The 23,794-nt window shown below is 43.1% G+C and overlaps 1 protein-coding gene across 2 annotated transcripts in view; it reads right to left on the bottom strand.

Annotated features, from left to right (window-relative positions):
• PALD1 (phosphatase domain containing paladin 1) overlaps positions 1–23,794 on the bottom strand; it is a 379,422-nt gene that overhangs the window by 280,958 nt on the left and 74,670 nt on the right. The window contains exon 1 of one of the 2 annotated variants that reach the window (XM_082269286.1): positions 4,277–4,610. The exons of the other annotated variant lie outside the window; for it this stretch is intronic. The gene's annotated coding sequence lies outside the window, so the exon portion shown is untranslated. Of the gene's footprint in view, positions 1–4,276; positions 4,611–23,794 lie in introns of those variants that run through there. 2 annotated transcript variants of the gene reach the window in all.

Raw genomic sequence — 23,794 nt, 5'->3', positions numbered from 1 at the left:
GACCAAAGTGTTCTGGCTCAACAGTTTAGCGGGGGAGATCGCTGTACTAATGTTGGATCGTTAGTACAGCAACTCCGACCGGACCTGACATTTCTTTTTTGTTCAACGGAACAATTTTTTTTTTTTACTAAAGGTGAATAGTCTGTGCACTGCAAGTTGCTCTAGCTCTGAGGGGGAACAAGCAAAGAAAAAAAAAAATGCATATTTGCTTGTCCATAATTGAATGATAAAATCAGCAGCGCTTCCCCTCAGATCTATAGCAACTGCACTTGCAGTGCACAGCATATTTGCCTTTAGTAAATCAACCCGAGTGCCGGTTCACACATTTGCGATGTCAGACATTGCATGTGATTCGCACCGCACTGCTATGCAAATCACATGCAATGTCTGTGCGTTGCGAATTCAGCCATACAGATTGTGTGGCTGAATTCCCATTGCATTCGGGCCAAAGTCGCACAGGACCCTTTTTTTGGTCCGCACCAGAATCAGATTGCATGGGTGTTCACACCTATGCGATACGATTCCTGTCCAAACTGCGATATGCTAACTGATCTGAGGGTGTCGTTAACTTTGTATTGACACCACCAGTGATTCGCATATGGCAGTGTGAACTGCCTGCGACTCGAGTGCGATGCGGGAACCCGCAGTGGATTCGCAGGGTTCCCGCATCGCATATGTGTGAACCGCCACTCATAGTGTGTATCAGGCTTTAAGGTCTTACTTCTTTAGATTTCTCTTCAGTGCTGCTATTTAAAGAGGAAGTAAACCCTCCTCTGACACTTGTACCTATAGGTAAGCCTTATCATAGGCTTACCTATAGGTACTGTAAATATCTCCTAAACATGTACCGTTTAGGAGATATTTACCTTACATGCAGCCAGTGACGTCACTGGCGCATGTGCTGTGAAGGGACGGCCGCTCGTGCCGTTTCTTCAGAGCCCCGTGCCGTGACTGTCGGCGGGAGTGACGTCACCGCGGCTCTGGCCAATCAGATGGCCGGATGCCGCAATCCCTGAAGACGGGCGACTGGACATGTCGCCCGTCATACAGGTGAGCGGGCGGCACGGCGGGGGCTCGTTCTAAGGTAAGTATTGCATAATGAGCTAGTATGCGATGCATACTAGCTCATTATGCGTTTCTCTTACAGGTTCCAAAAAAAAATTATATGGGTTTGCAACCTCTTTAACATACCAGAATATCTGAACATTTTCAACAATGAGATCACTGATTGGACCTGTACGCTATACAGTTACCAACGCCGAAGCCCCTATCGGTCTCATTACATAGAAAAATCACATACTGTACTGTCATTCTAATTAGGGTATTCCTGTCACTAAATTTAGGTTTCTATAGGTTACACGATGAAAGGTAACAAAGTTATCCTTTGGTTATTTTCAGAAAGGTACACTGACATTTCCCCCAAAAAGCATCCAAATTACGCTCTCCCATATAAATGCAGAATTGACTTTTTGCACATATTTCGTGTCACAGCACAAATAGGTTTTAGTTGATAATCCAGTCTTTGGAGCAAACTTCTTTTCCCCAAGGTCTCCAGGATAAAAAGGATGAGCGGCAAATAAAGGGCAGGGTGTAGAATTTCAGTACAAGGAGGGGTGACAGGGGAAAACACACAACACAAGTCACAATAGCGAATGCAGGAGGGTTGGTGAAAGTTATAAAAGGCACTGAATGCAGTGGGCAGTTAGAAGTGTGGGAAAGCTTTCCAGCTGAGTGTAACAAGCACATTAAACCATGTGTTAGTGATCTTGTAACATACAGAGTTAATGCAACTTGCAAATGTTTATCAGGGCCTCCAAGTCATTTCTTACACATTCATTAGCACTGCATTCAATTTAACTCCTTCCTGCTGGAAGAGCCTACATCACACTACAAAAGTAACAAACTGCTTTACACCGACAAAAGGCTACGTAATGACTAGTATGCTAATTCAGGGAAATACATAATGAAGATGTGGAAACAGCTTAGAGCTAGGCTTCTAGATGAGAGGTTACGGAATCTGCATTCTTTTTTTCAAACATGACCCAAGTTCAACAAAATAAATGGTCACTGGCATTTCTTCTTATCAAAGACACTCTGTCTTAAGAGAACACTTTAATTAGGCCTGTGATGGATGGTTGGGTCAGCTTTCATAAACATAAAAAATGTCTAATGATAATAACATTGTCACAAAAACTCAGAAGCCAGCTACTGACTACTTATATCCTAAAATATATCCTGGGGGACGCAGCTGCTTTGTAGTCTAAAGCTGGATACACACTATCCAACTTTTGTGGTTAGATTTCCTTCAGATTTACCTTTCCTATGTAGTGCAAGGGCCTGCCAGATTGCATACAAATTGAAAGTGTTTAGGTTTGACCTCATATTATATGGTTTTGGTAAGTCTAAGTGCCGGGTCACACTTGTGCGATGCGGGAAGGCTGCGAATTCCTGTTCCCGCATCGCAAACGCACATCTGGCAGTTCACACTGCCATATGCGATACGCTGGAGGTGTCAATGAAATCTTAACGACACCCCCAGTTTGATCGCATATCACAGTGCGATCTGACAGTTCGCTCAGGATCGGATCGCACAAGTGTGAACCACTGTGCGATCCGATCCTGATGCGGCTGAAAAAATGCCTCATGTGCGACTTTTGTGTGGGTGCAATGCGAATTTAGCCATACAAAGTATATGGCTGAATTCGCACTGCACATCCGATCGCATGTAATGAAGGAGCAGTGCGCTCCGATATTACATGCGATCGGCGCACACGCGGAAGTGTGAACCGGCACTGAAGGAAAAGGTCTTCAGAAAATCTTTGTGTGTATGGCCCATTACTGATAGAAGCGTTATACCAAACCACACTAACAAGTAAGGGAAAGACAGTAAAAACAAACTTAGAAGTGGTTCACACTTGTGCGATTGCGAACGGATGCCATTGCTATGCGAATTTGCAGTGCGAGTTGTGTTTTTCAATAGTACCAGCGCGATTGTAATGAAAATTTGATTGCGTTGATTATGTTAATTAAGCTCAGGAGGGGTGGAGCTGAGGGGAAAATCAAACAAAAAATAAGAATTCGCACATAAGAATTTGCAGTGCGAGTTGTGTTTTTCAATAGTACCAGCGCGATTGTAATGAAAATTTGATTGCGTTGATTATGTTAATTAAATTCAGGAGTGGTGGAGCTGAGGGGAAAATCAAACAAAAAATAAGAATTTGCACATAAGAATTTGCAGTGCGAGTTTACCTTGTGTTTTTCAATAGTACCAGCGCGATTGTAAAGAAAAATTGAAAAAAATCAAACAAAAAATAAGAATTCGCACATATCTGAACTCATAATGCGAGTCCAGACCGATTTACATTGATGTCTATGGAGACTAAATTCGCAACGCAACGCTGTAAACTCGCACAAGACCCTTTTCATCATCGCATTATATTCGCTTCTGAATCGCAACGCATACATGTGAACGACCGTCGCGAATACAATGTATTTTGGGAATACATGCGAATCTAGACTTTTCATAACGCATCGCATTCGCAGTAAAATCGCACAAGTGTGAACCGGCACTGAATTCCCTATCTAATCTAAACCCAATGATAACAAAAACAATGTCCCGAATATTGTCCACAATAAAAACATTTTTTTTATTAACCCTTATCGAAATGATCTAAAAATTGCATTTCTCCTGTATTTTCTGAAGGAAACAGGCCACTTTAAAATCAGAGTATGGAACCATGACGCAATCCTGAGATATGATGTGATTCAGAGAGCCCAGATAACAATAAACACATGTGCCATAGGACTGTATAAGCTGCGAATGTGCAAGTTAAAGTATTATAGATCACTTTGAATGGAGCTTGTACAGCTGAGATGGAACTAGTTGGAGTTTATCTTTCACACACAAGTTGTACAAACACCAAATTACTTTGTAGCATAACACAAATCCTGTTATTAAAAATAAATAAATAAAAATGTACACATGCCTCCTAATGTATGATATACTCCAGCTGACTTCCTGGAAAATACTGAATTATTATTATTATACAGAATTTATATAGCGCACAGATAAAGCGAGACCGTACGGTTACAATAAGGCACCAACATAAATGTTTTTTTAGAAGTGTCATTGAATTAAGAGGGAGCAGCAGTCATTTTCTGATGCTAAAACCAAAGAATGACTATTAGAATGAATCAAACCCATAGAGTTTGTGTACATAAGTCTATTTATATGCCACAAATGCGTCAACAGAGCTACAAGAGTTGTCAGTAATACCTGATATCCAGCTGTCCAGCTGTTCATTCAGCTTCCTCTAAGCTCGGCAAACAGGGCTTAAATGAAACGTAAAAAGCAGGAAATAAAAACGTTGCTTTATCTCAGAGGATGAAAAAGAGCCACATGCTTCTTAGTATAATCCATCCAGCACCCTAACACACAGTCCCTACTATCACACAAGTTTCCTTCAAAGGAGCAACTGGGGGGGGGGGGGGGGGTTGGGCTGGGCTGGGAGGTAGCAAATCCTTTTGAGAAGTGTTTTCTCTGCTGAGGGCTGAGCAGGCTGAATTAGAGGGAGGCTCTGCTGAAGCAATGTATTTCCCTTCATAATAGCCTTGACTGTCTGTATGCTGGAGGATGTGGGGGAGGGCTTATTGAAAAGAAGGCCTGCTCCATTTCAGACCTTTCTGCCAATCAAATGACCTGCTACTCCTGGCAACAGAAACTGCACATTACACTCAGTGAACTAATAGTTGATGCAACTACCTAGGCAGCAGTAATACTACTCTGTTAGCTACTTTGTAGTAGCAGCTAAAGGAAGTGCTGATTACAGTTTTACTGCACATCTCATAATAAACCTGCCACTGAATGGCATCCTTAAATCACACTGTCATAATACGCTACCAATGCTTTCATGGAACATCACTTTTTAATTCAATCATTTAACTGGTCTAACAATAGTTTTCTACAGCTCCTATATAACTTTGCACAGCCCCTGGGAAGAACTGGCACTTTGTTTTATACTGTACAAAGATGTGTGGTGGTAAATGTACAGCACAAGAGCAAAATGAAAGGTGATCTCCAAAAATTATGATAATTGCATAATTCAATTGTCCAGCTTGACACAATAAAATAGACCATGCACATATATATGTATATATATATATTCACATATGAACAATTACAAAAAATTACAGTTTTATATCTTTATGTTTGAAGCCTGAAATGTGGCAAAAGGTCGCAAAGTTCAAGGGGGCCGAATACTTTCGCAAGGCACTGTATATATATATATATATATATATATATATATATACATAAAAAGTACAGTAAAACTGCAGGAAAGGGCACTGGGGGGCAAAATAACGTGAATTTATTTTATTTTGCAATGTATCAGTGTGTTTTAGTTTTGAATTTGCCGCCGGTTCCACCCCCCCTGCGAACCTCACGTCGCAGGAGACGGAAGCCGGGGCACACAGAGCATCGGGAGGAAGATCCGCCGCCGCACACCGCCGAGATACATCGCTGGATCCCAGTGACAAGGTAACTAACCCCTCTACCAGGATTCAGCGATCTTCCTAGCGGTACCCCAAGTGTGGCTCTGGGTTACCGCTTTTGGCACTGAAATTTAACCCCGAGCCACACTCGGGAATACCGCTAGGAAGGTTAATCACTCATTTACTAAGCTCTGGAGCAACTGCACTTGCAGAGTGCAACTGCACATTGCAAAATAGACTGTGCACTAATGTGCTAGTATGCATCGCTTACTAGCACATTATGAAATACTTACCTTAGAATGAAGCCCCCCACACAGTCGCCCGGACACCGCTGAGGGAGCTGACATGTTCCCTCTGCATCTCTTCTGGGTTCGGGCGGCTCCGGCGCTGTGAGTGGCCGGAGGAACGATGACGTCACTCTCGCCCATGTGCACGGGAGTTCACTTTCCAGCAAGGAGCCAGCAAGAAGCTCTGAAGGTCCGGCATGATACACCGGACCTTCGGAGTACATGCGCCGTTGATGTCAGCGGCTGCATGCAGGGTGAATATCTCCTAGACCATGCAGGTTTAGGAGATATTAATTTTACCTACAGGTAAGCCTTATTATAGAATGAAAAGGAGGCAGGGGAAAGGGGAAGGGAAAGGGGGGGCTACCCCCTAAGAATAGGGTTGCAAAATATAAGGCTCAAGCAGGCTAAAGCATATAAAAGACAACTTTATTGATGTAATTCAAAATAATAAAAAATTCCACAAAGGGTGATAGAATCGAATACACACAGTGGGAATGCAAAAAAGGACCCTGGGGGCCCTACCGGACGATGCTGTCAGATGGTGATTAGGAAAACCACACGCTACACTGCCACCTTACATCCACCTCAGCACTCACACAGAACACTATATCTGGGGAAAAGGGAGTGACTGGTCAAAAATTGACTTGTAGTCACTACTACCTATTCAAAGGATATGTGTTGGCATGCCTATAACAGCCTCAAAGCTGAAGAGAACATCTATTTTAGATATACACAAATGGTAAATAAATTTGCTGTGGCATGAACACCGTATATGGCCTTAGTACTAAAGTGCACTCGTGAACTAAACCAGTCCCCTGTGTGGGCTGTAAATTCCAAGGTGAAGGATAAATGAACCCCCTTTCCCACAGATGGAATGGTAACTTGTCCTGTGACACTTTCGTGTCTGATTCTTAGTAATGGGGTATACAGCGGAAGTCCATATCCAAAACCAGGTTGGCATCAATGTTCTTTCAGAGACTGCAGTTTAATGTCATATATAGTCAATTTATCTATAGTCACTATCATAGGTCAATGGTGCATTGGTAATATGTAGGATAATTCAGACAATAAACGGTTCAAGCCTGACACAGATGAAGGAGATTTTGTCAAAGTAAAAGGTACTGGGTAGATCGCAATAGACCAGTAATGTGTGAGTTGTCCATCTCAGGGACATTCAAGATGCTGGCAGTCATTTATAGCCATTTCAGCCAGCCGTCTGTCCGTTTTTCAGGCGGATCTGAACGGATGCCCCATGTTTCTCTATGGGGCATCGGATGTCAGTGGAGACATCTCCGCTGACATCCCATCCGTCAAATCTGGATGGATGGAAACCCTATTTTCCATCCGTCCAGCAGATGGGATCTGATGAGAACGGACAGACGTTTCCTTCCTAGAGGTAGATATCCTCACATTTCCGGTTGTCTCCCTCCGTTTGTAAGTATGAGTCGTTTGTAAGTCGGATGTTTGTAACTTGGGGACTGCCTGTAGAGTGGGGAGGGGTTAGAACCACTGTTTTTTCCCATTTGTGCCCGTATTTGGTAGATTTACTGTCCTAAGAGTAAATCCAAACTTTTGAGTTGCCATCAGAACAGAAATAAGCAGAAAGTGTTCCAATAGGGACACTTGATCCTGAGAAAATGGTCTAGAATGGGATATCCCCACATTGAAAAGACATCCCCACATTTCCTGCTAATGCCATAGAGAAGGAAGTTATGGGAAATTCTCCTAATAAGACACATTAGGCAAAAAAAAAAAAAAAAAGACAGCAGTTTTAATACTACCTTACTCTATCCAAATTACAAAAAAATTGCCTTTATATATACTTTCTGTTCAAATAGATACTAATTACCATAGTCACTTAGCACCCATTCAGACTGGCGCGACACGATTTGCTGGGGCGACCTGTGAAGTCGCGGTGCACAGCGTGCACCACGACCTCAGCGCAACTTGCAGGGACTTCATATAATTGAAGTCAATGCAAGTCGCCTCCAGGTCGCCCCAAAGTAGTACAGGACCCTTTTTCTAAGTCGGAGCGACTTGTATCGCTCCTATTAGAACGGGTCCTGTGCTAATCAATGGCGAGCGACCGACCGCGACCAAGTCGCCTGACAAGTCGCGCTAGTGTGAATGGACCCTAAATGTGAATGATACTGAAAAAAAAAAAACATTCAGGCAGTCACAGACCTTAAAGATTGCCTATTCCAGCCATATTTGTTGTCCAAGGGGTTCTTTAGATCTAAAGAGATAAACCAAGTCAATCTTTCTTAAGGGCCATACGTGGAAAATGATAAGCTAGGGTGGATTCTTCTTGTTGGCTTATACCCTACCATCAAAAGAAGCCTGGCTTGGGGATATGTGTTAAACTGTCCCAAACTGCCTAGATATGGATCTAATTTGGCAGTCAAAAAGTGAATGAATGTCTTCCAATCAGCTCATAGCTATAACTAGCCTCCCTGGAATTTATTAATTTTTCCTTAGTATACAGTAGTTCAAAAACTGTAGGTTTCCCTGTTGAGCTGTGTAACTCACAGAAGCCGATTCTAGTTGAGGATTAAAATGTTAAAGCCATGTTTTTTTTTTTTTTTATAGAGTATGGAAGAGTTGAAACCCAAGTCAGTGTACTTTTTGCTGTGTCCCAATGGGAAGACTTTATTTTACTTACTACCCGAAGATGCAACATGAAGCAAGATACAGGATTTCTCAAAAGTGAGGGAGAATTCCCCTCTGAGACAGTTGTCACAGGAACAGGTGTTACCATAGAAGAATTTGCTCCAAATTCTTGTTCTGGTGACAACTGCAACATTTTGAACTTTTACTCATTACTTTTAAGGGTTATGAGGTTAAATAATGGATTTAGATATCCCCTTACTTTGAATGGTTATCGGTTGAATTTACTCAATAGGAGCAAAGTCAGAAATAATAAAATGACAAAAGGTTCTTCACCCTAAAAAAGTACCTAAGAAAAGTATTCACCCACTTAAAAGTTTTCATGTTTTATCATCATACAACACAGAATCATAATGGGTTTAACTTCGTATGTGTGTGTGTGTGGTTTTTTTTTTTTTTTTAATACTAATCAACAGAAATACACTCTTTTAATACTGATCAACAGAAATTGCAAAATTGAATTTGGATTTGCTGTCTTATAGGGAACATCTAGACATGGTGTATATGCCTGAGCAGTACCTTAAGGCTGGGTTCACACAGGTGCGAATTGGATACGAGTTTCTCCGCATCCAATTTACATGTTAGGAGACTGTGACCTGCTCTCAATAGAGCCGGTTTACACAGCTGTGGAGCAGTTTGCAGGAAATTTGTATGAGTCTTCTGGTCTGTTTCAGGTCCAAATTCAGCCAAAAACTTTGACCAAATTCAGACCTGAAACGGTGAACAGGACGCACCGGACCTCCTGCTGCGAGCCGCTCTGCAATCCAGTGTGAACCCAACCTAAAAGATTTACCTTTTGTTTTAGAATCCTCCTGAAAAATAGAACATTTCCTGTACCCTGTTTCCTGTATCCAGTTCTGTACCCACATAGCTGTATATATACAGAATGAGATCATCTTATGCCTCGTTTCCACTGAGCGGAACGGTTCGGGTCAGTACAGTTTGGAAGGGTTAGAATGGTCCGGTCTATTTAGGTGAGCGTTTCCACTGCAAGTCGGGCCACCAGGGACCATGCGGGGTTTACACCAAATGAGGTGTTTGTTTTGCTCTTTCATTTGACGTGAGCATTGAAGTTTTCCTGTCCGCCAATCAGTGGAATCTATCGTGTGACGCCAGTAGCTCCGCCCTAACCGTACCGTACCATTTCCTATGGCCCTACATCTGAAGCAGGACCAGGAATGGTGCGGTTTGGTTCGGTTGTATGGGCCACTTTCATAATGGAAACACTCAAATTAGCGTACCGTACCGAACTGACCCGAACCGATCTGCTCAGTGGAAACGAGGCATAAGGCAGCCTTTTTCAACCAGGGTGCCTTCTTTTTTTTGTCAGTTGTGCCTTGGCAAAAAAACTAGAAATTACCCAAAGCCAGGGGGTGGATCAAGAATGCCTTTTAATTACACAAAGCCATGCCAGGCACCTGCTCCTCCCCTGCCCTTCTCCTTCAGCACCAGGGTCACATTAGCGAGGGAGAGGGAGTGAGGGAGAGAATCCAAGGGAAAAGAGAAACACTGGGATACTAATCAGTACCAGTGTACAAAGATGTATTTGCTTTGGAAGAATAAATCACCACTAATGTTGGGTGTCCCACGCATGTGGATGTTGCTACATTATGCAAAACTATTAGTTAACTTAATTTTATAATTTGATGCCTCGAGATTGTGTGGAATTTTGAAGGGGGCCTCGACTAAAAAAAAGAAAAAGGTTGAGAAACACTGATCTAAGGCACCGTGCCTTTGACTGCTAGTCTCAATTGGTTTGTAGTGTGATTTAGCCCACATTTCCATGTCAAATCACATCTCAAATTGGAGCCAATCGCAGGCAATGGCACCATCAGAATAGGTGCGACGCTGACTCTGCACCAATTCCCAAAAGTAGCTCCTGCACTACTTTTGACGATTTTGGAGGGGGGGGGGAGGTGCGATTTCCATAGACATCGGTGCAGGAACCCTCACCGATGTCTGTAAAATCACCCCTGAAGTCGGACTGAAATGCCAGCCTGAAATCGTTCAGCTGAACGATTTGAAAATGGCCTCTGTGTGAATCTGGGCTTAGAGGTGTCACAGCTGTGCTGATCAATGTTCTCCTTGATGGACAAGAAGCTGTGTCTAAGGCAGCTTACACACGATACTCCTGTTAGAGCATCTACGTTTTCTGGCGTGATTGTAATGCGCGCATTTTCACGCATCTGCGCGCTTTTGCGCTCGTGCAAATGCGCGTAAATGCGCGTAATTGCGCGTAAATTTATTCTAGCGTTCTGGATATTTAATTGACATTTTGGGTCATTTGAGCGCATTCGCGCATTTTTGCGCGCATCAGGCGCAAATTACTGACCAAAAATGCAGATTTTTCTATTTTGTTCTTACTGAAGAAAACACAGCGCTCATTTACGCGGCTGTGTGCATAGGCACATTAAGAATGAATGGGCTCTATTTTAGCTCAGAAAAAAAAAACCGCTGTACTGAGCATTTTTAAGCTGCAGTGTGCAAGAGGCCTAAAGGCCCGTACACACGATAAGAAAATCTGAAGGGAAACTTCGTCCGACGACCAATCTGACGATTTTCGGATTGTTAGTATGGTGCTTTCAAAAGCCGACTAAGACTTTTCGGCTGAAAAAATCCTGATGTGCAGGCTATAAAATTTTTTTCATCCGTCAACACAACGTCCGATTTTCGTCTCATTAGTTCAGTTTTCGATGGAAAAAAATCTTAAGAGTAATGCCTTGTACACACAAAACGATTATCGGCCGACCGATCGTCCGACTTTTGTCCAGAGCGGTGTTTTGTTGGTTGGAATGTGCCTAGACTGCACACAAATTTTCTCGGCCAACAAAAATCTACTTCCGAAGTGATGTCATGTGCTGGTTTACTTTCCCTGTGTTTTTTCTTCTCTGAGCATGCCCAGTCTTGCTCATCAGATTTTTGTCTGCCGAAATCTGTACTGACTGACGGAAAATCGGCCGTTGTGTTGACGGCCAACAAAAATTTTATAGCCTGCACACCAGATTTTATTCGGCTGCATAGTCGGAGTCGGTTGTCGAAAGCATCATACTAACAAGCCGAAAATCGGCCGATCGGTCAATAATCAATGCGTGTGTACGAGGCATAAGACTAGGCATGCTCAGAGATGAAAGAACACATACAAAACAATCCAGCACATGACATCCCTTCTGAAGTAGAATTCTGTCGTGCAGGAAAATTTGTATGAAAATAACCTCTTCACTTTCCACATCAGACTAGCATGCCACAAAAAACAGACGACAGATCGTTCGATAATCTGAGTGTGTGTACGGGGCTTAATGCCCCGTACACACGTACCGATCGTCGGCCGAAAATATTCGGCCGACGACCGATCAGCCGATTGTATGCTTGTTAGTATGATGCTTCCGACAGCCGACAGCGCATTTTCGGCTGAACAGAATCTGTCGTGCAGGCATTAAAATTTTTGTTGGCCAACACCAGAATGGCCGATTGTTCGTCAGTCAGTACAGATTTCGGTTGACAGACAGCAGATTTGCAAGACTGGGCATGCTCAGAAAAGAAAAAAGACAAGGAAAGTTAACCATCACATGACATCACTTCTGCAGTCGGCTGTTGTTGGCCGACAAAATTCGTGTGCAGTCTTTTGCAGTTTTCAACAGACACGACAGCCCTGGACAAAAGACGGCCAATCGTTCGGCCGACGATCGCTACGTGTGTACGGGGCTTAAGGCCTGCAGTATAGGGATCTCCCTGCTGCGGCTTCATTCATTCTATGCATCTGTGTTTCTGAACCTCTCCTGCTGCTTCTTGATAATTCCACCACCAATCATCAGATTACCAGTCATCGGGGGGAAACGCTAAGAGGAAGGAAAGCCCTACCTGTACCGATAGCTACCTCCACACAGGGCTGTGCATAGTGCAGTTTGTGTCCAGGGCTGCTCATCCATCCCTGTATGTGAAAAAAAGCTCAGATGTACAGTTACCAGTGTACAACTGCAGCCTGTCATTACTTTGCTCAGGTGGCTGTGTGCAAACACCTATTATGCCCAGGTGCAAAGATACACTCCTGCGGCTCTCTAAACCTGTGTGAATGAGCCCTAAAGAAATTTATGTTTCCAATAGTCAACACATTAAACTCCTATCTTAGTAAAAAAAAGTAATAAAGGGACTTATGCTTATTCATTCCTTTTTTACCCATATAGCTCAGATGTTGGCTAAAAGAAGCCATACACATATTCTGTAAATTTCAAACAAGTATAAGAAACCACTGCTTGTTTATAAGGTCTGAATTAAAAAGCACTTATGAAACTCTAAAATGAAGAGAAAATGTACTTTCAAAGATAATGTTTGCCTTGGAATTCCTTGCACAGTGACTTGCAAAGCTAGGAATAGCCAGGTAGATGCAAGCACTCACGTGTCCGAACATAGAACTAAAGGTAAACCTTTTTCTTTCTCATTTTGGATAGAGTAAGGGAGAATTTCAAAGCCCTGTCAGCTTTTTTTTTTTTTTTTGCCATATATGTCCCATTGGGGAAACTTTCCTTCACTTCCTGTCCCATTGCCAAAATATGAAGTGAGAGAAAATCCCTGCAAATTAACCACTTTAGCCCCGGAGGATTTGGCTGCTTAATGACCAGGCCACTTTTTTAAACTTGGCACTGCGCGACTTTAACTGACAATTGCGCAGTCATGCAATGCTTTACCCAAACGACATTTACGTGCTTTTTTTCCCCATAAACCGAGCTTTCTTTTGGTGGTATTTGATCACCTCTGCGCTTTTTATTTTTTGCGATATTAATAAAAAAAGAGCGAAAATTTTGCGAAAAATTTACATTCCTACTTAAAAAATATCCAATATATTAAATTTTTGTCATACATTTAGGCCAAAATGTATTTAGCTACATGTCTTGGACAAAAAAAATTCTCAATGAGCGTATTTTTAACCACTTTAAGACCGGAAGGTTTTACCCCCTTCCTGACCAGGCCATATTTTATGATTCGGCACTGCGTTACTTTAACGGACAATTGCGCGGTCGTGTGACACTGTACCCAAATAAAATTTACATCCTTTTTTTCCCCACAAATAGAGCTTTCTTTTAGTGGTATTTGATCACCTGTGCAATTTTTAATTTTTTTAAAAAAGAGCGACAATTTTGAAAAAAAAGACAATATTTTTCACATTCTGATATATAACATTCCCCCCAAAAAATTTACAAATCAATTTTTTTTAACATTTTAGGCCAATTTGTTTTCTGCTACATATTTTTGGTAAAAAAAAATCGCAATAAGCGTATTTTGAGTGGTTTGCGAAAAAGTTACTAACTACGCAAAAGATTTGTCATTTTTATTGCTTTTTTTTTTTTACTATTAATGGCGGCGATCTGCGTTTTTTTGCGGGACTGTGACATTGCGGCAGACAGGCTGGACCCCTGACTGACATTTTTGACACTTTTTGGGGGACCAGTGACATTACTACAGTAATCAGGGCTAAAAATATGCACTGTTACTGTAATAATGATACTGGCAGGGAAGGGGTTAACACTGTTGGTGATCAAGAGGTTAAATGTGTGTCTCATGCTTACTGACGTGTGTGGGGGGGAGGGGGTTGTGTGACACAGACACAGATCGCAGGTTCAGCTATGCTGAATCCTGTGATCTGTCCCTGTCTGTCACAGAGAAGATCCGCCCGCTTTGTTGCCCTCAAAGGGCTGGTTGTATCTGGGGAGTGCAGGGTTCAGGAGTGTATTACTTACAGAGTACAAAGTTCAGGAGTGCACTACGTACAGAGTACAGAGTGCAGAGTTAAGAAGTGCATTACGAACCGGGTGCAGTGTTTAGGGTTGCGCTACGTACAGTTCAGGAGTGTTATTATGTGCTTAGTTCAGGGGTGTGCTATGTACAGAGTGCAGTTCCATAGATGCCCTATGCACAAAGTTCAGAATTCAGGGGTGCGATACATGCAGTGCAGGGTTTAGGGATACACTATATACAGGGTGCGCTGTGTACAGAGTACAGGGTTTAGGGGCGCGCTATGCATAGTGCACAGGGTGCAACACCAATTCCAACCCCGACCACCGCAAAGCTCCTCAAATTTTGACTCTCTTCTACCTAGCCTGGTTCTAGTACCTCCCTGTGTATGCAGCTGTGCCTTGCAAGGAGGTTGTTTCCTCTCTCTAGAGATCTGTCCCCACCATGAGTGCATGCAGGAAATGGATATGCAGGATACACACAGCGATCTCCCTGCTGAGCTATTGTGTTCTGACAGGGGACCGGCCCCCCACCAGAACAAACCAGTCAGTGCTTACAGCCATGGGCTGCGAGTCCTGATCAGTTACTTATCGGCAGCTGTTTTTCCAGAATACCCATCCGACAGAAGCCGAATGTTTCTCTGGCTTCTGTTGGACAGGCTGCTGTACACATGGGCCAAATGTCAGCCGGTTTCTGTTGATATCAGCCTGTCTATATCTGTCTATATTCGGCCTGTGTGTTCCAGGCTTAGGATCGGGAGGAGTCGCTGAGAGCAATCCTGTCCATTGTAAACACAAAAGGCTTCTGTGTTTACAAGTGACAGCGGGGAGTGGGAGCGGAGGTTGAGAGCCAGAGTTCTGGCACATTCCGGCTGCAAAATTAGGTGCAAGGGCCACATGAGTTTGTGTTTGACATTCAGTATGTGTTCTAAAGGGATCTTTGGTCTGAAAAGTCTCATTCCCCAAAAGGAATTCTGACACTTTTCTCATTTACAGCATGGTTGTTGTCAATCTGTAATTCAGGTGTATTGTGGTTGGACACAGCAACAGACATCTCAAGTCTCCCGCAAGACGCGGGAGACTCCCGCTTTCCGCCCTGAGCTCACGGACACCCGCGAGCTCAGGGCAATATCCCGGCTCTGTGTGTGTGAGTCACAGTGAGTCAGATGACTCATCGATGCAGGCAGAAGAGTGTTTTAGGCTGTCAGCTGTCAGCAAGCTGAGCCTGCACAGAGAAATCATGTCGGAGCCGAAGTAGATCCGGCTCACAGGCGGAGTGATATGAGTCATGCACTCCGCCTGTGGGAGGAGCTGCAGAGAGCAAGCAGCGGCTTTGCTCTCTACTACAGCCACATCTTTTACTCCAGGCGGCATTTTGGCGCGCGCGGGACCAATCATCGTGACACCCCACTCTGTGACAGACACAGTGACCTAACCTGAGAGCAGCACCAGAGAGCCAGCACCTGAAACCAGTACCAGCAAATGACCAGCGCCAGTACCAGCACCAGTGACCAGGCCAGTACCAGCACCAGTGACCAGGCCAGTACCAGCACCAGTGACCAGGCCAGTACCAGCACCAGTGACCAGGCCAGTACCAGCACCAGTGACCAGACCAGTACCAGCACCAGTGACCAGGCCAGTACCAGCACCAGTGACCAGGCCAGTACCAGCACCAGTGACCAGCACCAGTACCAGCACCAGTGACCAGGCCAGTACCAGCACCAGTGACCAGGCCAGCACCAGTGACCAGGCCAGTACCAGCACCAGTGACCAGCACCAGTGACCAGGCCAGTACCAGCACCAGTGACCAGTACCAGCACCAGTGACCAGGTCAGTACCAGCACCAGTGACCAGCACCAGTGACCAGGCCAGTACCAGCACCAGTGACCAGCACCAGTGACCAGCACCCGTACCACTACCAGCACCAGTGACCAGCGCCAGTGACCAGCACCAGTACCAGCACCAGTGACCAGGCCAGTACCAGCACCAGTGACCAGGCCAGTACCAGCACCAGTGACCAGCACCAGTGACCAGGCCAATACCAGCACCAGTGACCAGGCCAGTACCAGAGACCAGTACGAGCACCAGTGACCAGGCCAGTACGAGCACCAGTGACCGGTACCAGCACCAGTACCAGCATCAGTGTCCAGCACCAGTTACCAGACCAGTGAACAGTACCAGCACCAGTACCAGCATCAGTGACCAGCACCAGTGACCAGGCCAGTACCAGCACCAGTGACCAGGTATACTGATTACATTTCATTTCATTATTCTCTGGTAGTGTTAAATTGGAAAGGGGGGGGGGGTGCAGCGCAGGCGTGCGTGGGGGGGGGGGGGCGGGCTCATCTCCCTGAAATGACTTTGCCACCTCCCTGAAATGAGTTTTTGCAGGTTGGGATGTCTGCAGCAAGGCACCTAGCATTTTTTAAAAAGAGCCCAATGGCAGCCCCCATACTTTTCTCATGGCAGACCTGCTTTAAATTCATTACATAAGAACCAAAAAGTAAATAAATACATAAGGAGAATGACAAATTGAAGATGATCAATTTGTTCCCTTAGCAGCTCAGCTCACCCTGCCCCCTCACTTCCCCCACAGCACATGTTATATGTTTATATTAGATATTAAAATGCTGTCAGGCTGCCAAATCACTTCTAGGGGACCAGGGTTAGCTGAGCTGCTAAGGCTCTGTTCACATATATGAAGATGCAACAGTGCAAGCGCGTTTGTGCGTGATTTTGCATTGATTTGTACGTCGCCTATAGGCCAGCCCATTCATTTCAATGGACTGCCCTACACAAGAAAATCACACAAAATAATTGTATGGCCCTTTTATAATCATACTGCACCAAAATACATGATACTTTGTTACCAAATGCATCGGGGTGCCATTGGTTATTGGCACCACCATGTGCCTGCAATTGAGTTGCACACTTTTTTTATTTTTGTGAAATGCAGGAACACACACAATTTTCCCGCATTAAAAAAATGTGAACCTAGCCTAAGAGAACAATTTAGGTGCTTCTGCTGTGAATTTTGAAACAAATGATTCCAGGATATCTGCAGCTACAAAGATCAGTGAGGGCTTGTTTTGCTGATTGTCACATGCTTTGTAAATGGCAAAGCACAGAAAGAGGAGAGCACAACACCAGAACTGGCGTCTGTCATAGATGCCTCCGAAATGTGACTCCCGCTATATTCTCTAGGAAAATTGGGATTAGGGTGTTTCACAAATTTGTGCCAACCAATATCTTAATTACAGTAAAGAAGACTGAAAGAGTTGAGATGGGCTATTAATAGCATGACATGGACTTTACCTAGACATGGGCTGGCTTTCAGCTCCCTGCAAGGGATCTGCATAGTCTAAGATGATGTCATCTGTGTGTTGCAGTAGGAAGGAAGGAAGCATTTCTCTATTTCCTCCTCTCTCTAGACATCAGACTCCAACCCTGTAACTTTTTAGAAGGTCACAAAGGCCTATTTCACATAAGCAGTAAGGGGTGGTAAAAACAGGTGGTTAAACATCAGTTTAACCACCCCCTGACCAGCCACCTACTAGATGGTCTACAGCCAGAGATGGTTGTATACATGCTTTGCATTACACATATGGCAATTTCCCATTTCTTTTTTTTATTAGGTAGTCTAGTGGCAAATTTAGTGTGGCATGTGTTGACAGGTGGTACCACCTGTCAAACTCCCCAGTCAAATCAATTGGGCCATGCCACATCCATATGCAAAATGCCTCATGCTTGTTAGTTTAATTTAGATGTGTAATTCTTCGAAGAAAAAAGCAACCAAAAAAAAAAAACATCCAGGAGGCTACAGGATCATCTTGTGAATGCCTGGAAGCAGCTGTTTAGCCCCCTCTAAAAAGCAATACACCGCAGTCTGCTTTTTAGTGTGCTGCAGTTTAAATTTAGCCAAAGTGGGAGGCTGCAGCAGGAGGTTTATCTGTGTCAGGTACAACACTGCTAAGAACTACACAAGCATCAGGATTACATGGCTGTAGCATCATTGAGCCAGCATCTCAGTCCAGGAAGGCAATGATGGCCTTGGTTAAGATGTGAACAACGCTGGTGCTTTCCTTCTGGAGAGAAAAGAAGAAGAATGCAAATTTTGAGACATTAAAGGCTAAGATCAACTTAACCCCTTGGTGCCAGCACCGCCCAGCCTTTAAAGGGGTTTCAGATGCCGGGAGGCAGGGCAGAGTTTCTGATCATGTGACCACCGTGATTGGCTGTCACAGAGGTTACATGATCGGAAAGCTACCGATCACAAGTAGAGATCGCGGGCATTCCGTTAGCCGTTGGTAACCGTGTCGAGAGTGCACAGGGTGCACGCTTTACGCATATCTGTTTATCTTTAGGTACGCATATATGCAGCCTCTCGGCATTCAGGCCCATCTGCCCAGAGGTCGCATATATTCGTACAATGGGCAGGAAGAAGTTAAAGAATAAATAAATGCATATACTTTTGCAGGAACAAACATGTGATTATTATCTTTTTTCACAGACGTATTGCAACCACAATCAGTGGATCATGGGTGAAATGCCAGGCTCCTGAAGACTCTTTCTCTAGCTCCCTACCAGTACAGAGGTAGGGGCTTTCAGTCTGAGAGCTGGAAGACGTTTTAAGGGCACAAAGAACATCTAAAAGTTGAAACCCTCTGTAGATAGATACAAGGCACCATCGCCAGATTAACAGCAAGGTGTCGCTCCATTACTGCTCCTTCTCTGGTGAGATAGCTTCTGCAACATCTTAGCCAAAGAGGGACCAATTATATTGGATCAGGTATGTAATCTCTATTGTAATCCTAATGCTGACAATTTTCTGCTAGCTACAAGATAACTAGTGTGATAGCCTTAAGGGTGGTCATAGACAGGTTAAATAACATGTGGGGAAAATCTGACAGCTATTATGGTCATTGTTGATAATAAAAGTTGTTGCTCAGACCAATAACTACTTTTTATCCACAACATTATCCAAATTATTTGCAAAGTGTTCTTCAGGTGGCCATAAACAACTCAGTCCCTCCATTGAATTAAGGTCCAATATGGTGCACTGGCGAGGACTGGGCAATATAGTCATTCTAGGAGGAGAACATGAATGGTGTACATTATTGCTTACAGAGAATCTCCAGGAAGTTGAAAAATCTCTGTGCAACTTTGCCAAAAAAAGGGAAGATGTTAACCAGCATGCACCACTTCAGTACATCGGGTGAGCCAAAAATGCAAGAGCAGCAGGTTTCAGCACTTCCAGTACAGAACTTCGGCATATGTTTCTTCACCCATTGGTGCACATAAGCCCATCACTAGCCAACATACAAGTTACCACAATTTTTATCAGGATTATGTGCTCGGTAGTTGTTGGTCATGTGATTTTAAGATTTTCCAGTGTCTAATGCTTATTTGATATAGTTATTGTAAATGTGTCAGCTCCTGTTGCACTAGTAACAAACATGGCATGTCAGGACATAGTCGTTGGACAAATGTTATGGTCTGTTAAAATACCCTAGTGTACAATTTCTATTGTTACAAGAGGAGATGAAGATTGCATGTTTCCAAAAAAATGTATTTAATGACTCACTAGTTCAATTCCTATTTCCATTTTTACAAAATCTGTTCTTAGAGACTCAAAGAACTTCTTTAAAAGGCTCCATGCGCACTAGCGTTTTTAAACTCCTAGAAGCAGTTATTAGCATTTTTTTTTCTGCTCCTTGAATCTAAATAATGTTATCCTATGTGTCTATGCACACTGATTTAGGCTATTAGCGTTTTTTGAGCTTCAGCATCTAGGAGCAGAAAAAAATGATTTTTGTTCAGTTTCTTGGAGCGTTTTTTCCAGCAGAAACACCTTTAAACGCTACTAATAAGGTTTTTTGAGCTTTTTTTTCCACCTTTTTTTAACTGAACTGCTAAAATGCTAACGCTCCTAAAACGCTACTACAAAAAGCTATTTCCAGCATTTTTTTCCAGCTTTTTTTGGTTTAAAAAAATGCTAATATGCATGGAGCCTTAAGATCTGTTGATCAGTCTAAGTACTAGAGCACGGTTGCTAATTGTGCTACCATTCCTGAACTCATGACCCTTACCTAAGGACAGGAAGAAGAAACTAATGAACATTTGTCCTAATTGATCATCATTACAGAGAACCTGAGATGCACACATTTGCAGCTGCTCCCTGATGTGGATAAGCATAAGACAAGAGATAAACAACTGAGATACAGATAATTGTAAAGAAAAATAACAGTATATAAAAAACTGTAAGGTACAGAAACTAGCTCAGGGTTGAAAACCATGTTTTTAATATTCTACACCTTTTTCAGGATGCTTTATGAACATGCAGTGGTATATGGCATATACAGAATATTACAGAGCATTGGTAGGGTGGCTGTATCCTTACTGTAGAATGAAAAACTCCAGGCCATCCAGGTTGTTCGGGAGTAAATCTGGAGGCTGTTGGCAGGAGTAAACACAGCCAAACATTAAGGCTGGGTTCACATATGCTGCGGCCACGGTTCACAGCAGGGGGTCTGATGCATCCCTGTTCACCAATTCAGGTGTCAATAAGGTCTGAATTTTTGCCTGAATTTGAGCCTAAATCGGAACCAAAGACGCACAGGATCCTTTTTAAATGCGAACCACAGCTGCCCCGAAGCTGTGTGAACTGGCTCTCAATTGAGGCGGTCACACTCTCCTGTCATGCGAATTTGATGCTGAGAAACCTGCATCCATTTGTGTGAACTCGGCCTAAAACTAAAGCTGGAAACAAACATGTCCCTAAGAATCAAGTGAAAATAAAGACAGGTAGAGCTCAAGCAGGGACAGAACAAGCTTAGCCAGCAATAAAAATGTCAAAAAAGCAAAGAGCCCCAAAATCCTATGATGGGCACCTTGAGAGTAGAAAAGTTAGGAAGGGTTTTATCATGGCTTATGCTAGGTTTTCATTTGTTCTCTGTGCCCCTGTTGAGTAGATTTAGGCTGGGTTCACACTAGTGCGAACTGGATGCGGGTTTTTCAATATGTAAATGTTACGTACTATTAGAGATTCACTGCCTGGCCAAAAATAAAAGAGTCGCCACTTGGAATTAATCTGATCATTGGAGGAGAGCATATGAGTTACATGAGTTACCAGCAAAGCTGGAGAACTGACCATGGTGGGTTCTCATGCTTAGTGTTGTCAGTTTTTAAAAGGAAAGCAAGGGAACTGTCAGGAACACCATAGATTTCACACATAGGAAAAGAGAACAGGATACTTTCTGTTACAAATACATGTTACAGCAGCCGCATATCAGGAATATGAAGTGTTTAGGGTAACGCTTTAATGGCTCCATTAGAGGTCTTAAAATTAATTCACTATTTCTGTTAGTGCAGAAGTCCCTAAAAAATACGCATTCACACAACCACACACACACACACAAACGCCTGCAACAGCCAGGGTCCCAAAAAGGGTATGTATTTACTACATTTTAGCTGCATTTTGTAAAGCAAAATGAAAACCAAATGAAAACACATAGCAAGCGGTATAATTTGTTACATGCGTGAATAAAAGATTCTTCTATGTGATATATCTTAAAGTGTCATTAAACCCACATTATTAAAAACTATCAATAAATGGTGTATTAAGTGCTGTTTATACTTATTCAATCACTATTAGATTTGTTTTCTGTGTTCTGGTTGATCCTGCTGTTTTCTCTCTCCCCCTCCTGGCCATGTCCCCACTGCAGTTGGCAGAGCAGTCTTGGCAGATAGAGTACATGCTCAGTTTTCAGTGTATTTCTACCCTGAGCATTTCCTCCTATCACATCTAAGCAGCCTATGTGACTATAGAGTCGCACATGTGGGTGTACAGTGGTAAATGACAGTCCACTTCCTCCCTTTTCCTCCATGCCCACTAACCGAATAAACACAAAAGGGGTTGAACATTAAATCTTGACTGATGGTGGCTTCGCCTGCCTGTTATTCTAAGACACAGGCTGGAGGGGCATGACGCAGCCTGTGACTGGCAGAAATCCACCCACACCATAGTATTCCACAAAAAATCATAAAGATTTGGTTTCAAATATATATTTGTATGACAATTTAATACAGTTTATTGGTATTAATGAATTATTTTTACTCTGTATAGCAAAGGCTCAAAGGTTGTTTTTTTTTAATTTTGAACATTCTCCTCCTGTCACTGTTTCCCTGCAGACAGGCCAAGAAAGAGCTGGGTCATGTTACAGCTGTATATCGATTAGGAAAAAATGTGCACACGTTCTCAACACACAAAGTGTAAGCATATCCTTATTCTGGCCTTAATTTTATATAATAACGTATTGCTCAATTATTATATGTGATACTTAAAAATGATTGCATAGGTAAATATATTGACATTAGTCAAATGGCAAATGACAGCTTGGATGCTTTAACTAGCAACTTCAACAGATTTCTGTCTAGGAAAATGCTACTTGTTGAAAAACAAGATGGGATAAATGAGGGTGTGTGAAAAACAGCCGATCCCTAGTTTGAAATACTTTTTTTTTTTTTCACACACCCTCATTTATCCCATCTTGTTTTTCAATTGACAGGGATGGAGACACTGTGCAGTGCTCGCCAGTTCTCATATAAAGTCCCAAATTGCCCATTTCTTGTATCCTACTAGCGATGGAGACGCTTGCTTTACAGGCGGGTGTCTCACTCAAAGTCCCCATTTGCCTATGGCATCTTTACTAAAGGGATGGGGGTGTGTGTCTCCCAGCTGATCACATTTAGTTTGCACCCCATGGCTTTTTTGTGCAGCCATGCGTTTTTCGTTGCCAGTCGTGGATTGGAGCAGGTGGGGGAGGATTGGGCGGTTTCCAATCCCATCTGTTTCCAATCCACCTATTAGCAAGCATGTACTTCCCTTTGTGAAGACACTTATACACTCAGGTTGAGCAGTGTTATTTAGTGTTAGGTTCTGCAAGAACGCAGGATGCCTTGTCGCTGGCCTTGCAGCTTCCGCATGCATTTGCAAATATGTGTTAACTAAACTCCTGCTTTTAACTTATTTGTTAGACAGGTTTATTTTGGTTTGTTAGCAGACTGGTGGGTAAGTATTTCAAACTAGGGATCGGCTGTTTTTCACACACCCTCATTTATCCCATCTTGTTTTTCAATTGACAGGGATGGAGACACTATGCAGTGCTCGCCAGTTCTCATATAAAGTCCCAAATTGCCCATTTCTTGGAAAATGCTACTTGTTGGGTTGGACAACTCAACAGAGTATAGTCAGAACAGACCAATATAGGTTCTGACAGGTTACTATAGCTTACTACAGCTAGGAATCATAACTAAAGGCATTTCCTTTTTTTTTTTTATAGTTTTGGATACAGTGGAGAGAGATTAGAATATGTGTCACTTTCTATTCCTGTCTGTGCCCCTTAAGGAGATTCACCATCCCTCTCTATTTGTCTTTAATGTTATCATTGAAAGTAAAAGAAAATCCCAAACTTTGGGTTGTCCCCAGAAAAGTAATAGAGGGGAAATCTTCCAATGGGGACACTAATTCTGGTGGCCTGGGGGTTCCCAAAGAATTCCCCTAATTTACAGGGATTTCCTCTCACTTCCTGTTTGGCTATGGAACAAGAGGGAAATCTCTGC

Source organism: Pelophylax lessonae (genome assembly GCF_965119305.1).
Source record: "Pelophylax lessonae genome assembly, chromosome: 9".
NCBI classification, from domain to species: domain Eukaryota; kingdom Metazoa; phylum Chordata; class Amphibia; order Anura; family Ranidae; genus Pelophylax; species Pelophylax lessonae.
Note: the sequence above shows the minus strand (reverse complement) of the source record. Positions and strands in the feature narration are given on the sequence as shown.